Consider the following 4,972-nt stretch of genomic DNA (forward strand, 5'->3'; position numbering starts at 1 on the left):
ATAACTTATAATTTCTCAAATGTTGTTAAGAAGAGTATTGAGATAATAGAAGCAGGATTCCTGCCCTTTGCTGAGCTTGGGAAACTTCTATATGTAGTACAGAAAGGATTACGAGGAGGTTAAAGGAAAAAGAGGCCCCTGGGACAGGTGTTTGGTACAGCATTTGGGATGCCCACAAATTGGAGTGCCCACATATTGGAGTGCATGGGTTCAACTTTCTCACTCTACTTTCCATTAAGCTTCCTGCTACTGTGTACCCTGAAAGGCAGCAGGTGATGCTGAAGTGGGAGACCCAGTTTGAATTCCAGATTTCTGACTATAGCTCGGCCCAGTCCTGGCTGCTGAAGGTATAGATAGGGGGAAGTGAACTAGCAGATGGAAGATCTTTCTCTGTCTATGTCTTTCTCTCTCTCTTTCTTTCTTTCTTTCTTTCTTTCTTTCTTTCTTTCTTTCTTTCTTTCTTTCTTTCTTTCTTTTCTTTCTTTCATTCTTTCTCTTTCTTTCTTTCTTTCTTTCTTTCTTTCTTTCTTTCTTTCTTTCTTTCTTTCTTTCTTTCTTTCTTTCTTTCATCTATGTCTTTATATCATTATCTTTAAGATAACTCAAGTTTGAAAAGACAAGGAGCCTCTGTGTTTAGCTTTTGCCTTTCCTGGCATGGAATTGTCTTAGTTCTTAGCTCCAAGTCTCACACACATGTAGGGGGATTTGGTATCATCTGTACCTGGTGAGGAATCTATGAGGATTTCTGAGGAGGTGCCCGCCAGGGTTGGCACACTGTTCGGTCACTATTGCTGGCTGTGTTCTCAATAGCTCTAGTTGTTTGGATTTTTTTTTCCCATAACACTGAATTGAAATGTGCTCCTTGTAATTTCTGTTGTCGAATCCTAGTCCTTCCTTCTGGACAAACCCATACCCAGTACATTCACCTGCCTCCCCTCTTTGTCATGGAGCTCTGTTCTCTGATGTAACCACTGTCATCCTCTTCCAGCTTTTCTCTGTAAGGCATTATTTTCAGATTTCTCATTGCTATTTGTAGGACTCATCTGATTTTAAAATTATATCTTTTAAAATGAGGCCCAGACCAGTCTCTGTCCAGATGTGGTTGTCCATTATGGGCCGTATGACGTAATCACACCATCTGCTAGTGACATGATATTTCTATTAATGAAAACTAAGAATATGCTTGCTTTCTTGGTAGTTACCTTATGATCTTGACAAATATTAAACTTGGAAGCAGTTGTCCCTCCTGGATATTTTCTGCATGAAATGTTGTCATATCAGGCCCCTTCTTGTCTGTGTTTATACAATTAAGTATTTTAAACCTGCATTTATCTGTGTTTGATGGTATATTTTGGTTTCTCTGTGGCAAGGGCACTTGGAATTCTTGACCGTGTCCTTGATCAAAATCATTTGTGTACTTCTCCTATGGTAGAAGAACAATCTTCCACATTTGAAGGACAGGGTTCTTATTTTTCTTAAAAATATCCAACAAAAGCAATATTTTATCGACTGTATCCTGGATCTTCTCTTTAAAATATATACAAGTTTAGGAAGGATCTTCAAAAGCTTCATGGAAAAAGAATATGAAAAAGCTATATGTGTATTTAAAAACTTTTTTGTTTCAAAATAAATTTATAATCCCATTCTATGCAAATTTTCTGAAACCCATGTGCTGGTAGGCATGTGTGTAGTGTTTGTGCTCTATGGTTGTGGCTGTAGTATCCCACACAGATACCCTTTTCAGGGCTAAGTCATTAGCTCTCCCAGTAATTGGAGGCTGAGGGTCCTAAATTGAGTTCCTCTCTGGGAACTGCCTTCAGCTAAAAAATTGTCTCCCAGGAGGTCATGGCAGTTTTCATATAATAAGAAGATTTGGATGCTTTCAAAATAGTAAAGTTTTTTTTTGGGGGGGGGGCATTTTGGGTGGGGGACATCCTAGCACAAGTCTCCAAAATGAAGAATCTTACCATTTCAAACCTCCTTTCAGTTAGAGGGAATTATAACATCTATCTGGCCTTTTCAGCTTATGGAGGGAGGCTATTCCATGCTTGGGAGTATTTTTTCAACCTCATGAATGAAATACTATGTCACTGAATAGGGAGGTTCCTGCCCTAGTTCTATCTAGGCTATGGTGCCAAACAGCCTTGGTACTCAAACCATGTGACCAAGAAGATCCCATAATTTAAAGAAAGTATTGGTTGTGGAAAAGGTTGCCATATGGAGTTCATGGAAATCCCCCAGGATTTGTCTGCTGGGGCTTCTACAACATGATACCGTTGTCTGAGTAGCTTAAACAACAGACTTAGGTGCTCACTATTCTGGGAGCTGGAGGTCCCAGGTCAAAGTCCAGCAGGATCTGGCTCTCTTCCTGGATTACAGGTGGCTGTTTCTTTTTACAGCGCATGTGTTCTTATACAGCCTTTCCTTGATATGTGTGTAAGAGATAGAGAATTGAAGCTAGCTGGTGTCTCTTGTGAGGACACTAATCCAAATGGACCAAGACCCTAGCCTCGTGACTGCATTCAACACTAATTATTTCCTTAGAAGACCCATCTTCAAATACAGCTATACTAGGGATAAGGGATTCCTTACAAAGTTTACAGTGAAACACAAAAATTCAGTCATTAACATCTTTAAAATAAAATCATGATGCAGAGTCCATGTGCTTTCCATGCGCAGTAGAGGATTCTACACTGCTAACTAAGTAGCAGCTAGGGTGCTGCTGGGTCTGAGAATGTGAGGTATCAAATGGCCCTGCAGCCAGAATTCCTTACTGTGAACTAGGTTAGGTCACATCAGAAACATCAACTCTGATGAGCCCTGCGCCACCCGTCACTGCTGAACCTGTAGATCCTTTTCAGATTCATGCAAAGGGCTACAGGCTCAAGGGACTCATATAATGTATCACAGGGTGGAAAAATCTTGAACTTGATGCACAGATAAGTTGGTTTTGGTATGTGAGTGCAAACCAAAATAAACTTGGATTCACCTCAACCCCTCAATGTAGCCCTAAACTTTAATGATGGGAGGAAATCCTTCCAAAGTGTAAATTTGTGATTGGTTCCACATATAATATGTATGGAAAATGAAGCAGCCTAAAGAAGAAAGACATAAAGAAGTGAAATATCAGAAGATAGGAGATAGTGCTCGCTTCGGCAGCACATATACTAAAATTGGTACGATACAGAGAAGATTAGCATGGACCTTGCGCAAGGATGACACACAAATTCGTGAAGCGTTCAGTATTTTTTTGTTAATGTCAGTGTTCCTGTAACTATAAGGGCTAGGTTAAAATTCATCTCAAATTTTTTTTCACCTCAATACATAAGAAAGGAAAATATAAACACACAATGAATAATCTTTATTCTGGTACTTTATTATGATGATAAACCTGTACCAACTACCGCAACATCAATACAATAGTCAAAAATAAGCTGTATTTCAATAACAGGAAGTAAAATTCAACCCAGAACTACAATATTACAATTTTCTTGGAGTTTGAATTATAACATTTGTGATGGTTGTGAAGAATAAAATAAGAGGCTCAATAAATCTCTTAATCAAACCTTAAAAAAAAGAAGATAGGGGATAAAGAGATCTGTCAAGAAGCACATAGAGGGACACGTGGGAGTGGTCCCACAGTGTCAAGATGCTTAGATTCCATTTTAAATCTTTTGTGAGCATCTGTCATGGAAGAGGTACTAAAATGTCTAATCAAGTAGGCAGAACGACTTAGCTAATGTGGGCTAATCTCAGTGCTGACATAATGGGAACACAAGTGAAAGGTTCAGTAACAGAGTCTAGGCATGGGCCCAATGGCATGAACTCTCCTATCCCAGTACTCTCCTACTTCCTGCTGCCGCAGAATGCCTGCTTCCCAGCAACACAGGCCAACTCTGAGTGCTCTCTAAGGCAACTTGGCATCCCAAGAAGATCAGCCAGCAACTGCTAATGACTTGGTTACACCAGACAGCTGATTACCCTGAAATCAACATCTGTTCTGGGTGCAGGTATGAGCCAGTCAGCACCACATCCCACAGCTTCAGAGAGCATTGGATCCACCAGTCTAGGGCTGGTATAAAGTTATATCATCAAATTAAGGAAACTTAAATTTTTTTTTTTTACAACAAAGTTGATGGAAGTGGACGCATGGCCATACAAAGGACTCACCAACCTTGTCAAATCCCCATCCTCCAGAAGCTGCCTATCTAGAAGACTGCCAGGGATGACTTCAGGATTGTACGAAAGAGATGCCAGCTTGGAGGTGATAACTTCTCAGGATAAGCTACAAGTGCAGTCTACTTCCTAAATCAAACATTACTAGCCAGTACCATGTGTCCAAGAGGTGGAGTACTTGAATCCAGGGAGCAAGAGCTGGAAGTTGGGAGTCGTGGTAGGAGAATTGACCCTAGAGAGGAAATAGGCTGCTGTTCCATAGCAATAGGAAAAAAAATCTGTTGGATACTTGAGTGGCCGGCTGGGAGAATTTCTTAGTGCTAACTTTGCCCAATTTTGAGAGTAAATGGGAAAACATAGCAACCATGGTCTGAGAAGGGTGTGATGACTACAGAATCAGTTCTTGTGGGGCTGAGGCTGTGTCACCTTACCAGGTGAGCTGGCTAGATCAGCAGAGGTTCCAGCTGAGAGTGAGAACAATCAAGAATAAGAGGGGAGGGGCGATGAGGACCGCCTGCGGTCTGGGCCCAGCTGCTGTGAGTTGCTTGCACTCATCTGACTCTGCTGAGTCTCCAGGTAGAAAAATCAACAAAAGTTTGGAGCATTTCTCCCCAGAACTTTTTATAGGGAGACCATGAATACAAGTGCCCAAAGTCTGGCCTGAATGGGTCTGGTGTATTGCCCAGCTGCTGCCTTCAGGACTGGAGTGTCCCTGCCTACAGTGGGTAAATGGCTGATGCCTGATAGGCTGCAGCTTGATTTCAGCTCTGAGGATTACTCCCCACCTGAAGAGAGA

The 4,972-nt window shown here is 41.2% G+C and overlaps 1 non-coding gene across 1 annotated transcript; it reads left to right on the forward strand.

The window, feature by feature from the left end:
* Positions 1-3,143: 3,143 nt before the first annotated feature.
* On the forward strand, positions 3,144-3,250 carry LOC121160386. The gene has a single exon (XR_005884539.1). It is a non-coding gene; the product is annotated as a U6 spliceosomal RNA (small nuclear RNA).
* The last annotated feature ends 1,722 nt before the right edge of the window (positions 3,251-4,972 follow it).

The sequence above is a fragment of the Ochotona curzoniae genome, unplaced genomic scaffold, assembly GCF_017591425.1.
Source record: "Ochotona curzoniae isolate NIBS_2020 unplaced genomic scaffold, NIBS_Ocur_1.0 contig_4501, whole genome shotgun sequence".
NCBI lineage: Eukaryota > Metazoa > Chordata > Mammalia > Lagomorpha > Ochotonidae > Ochotona > Ochotona curzoniae.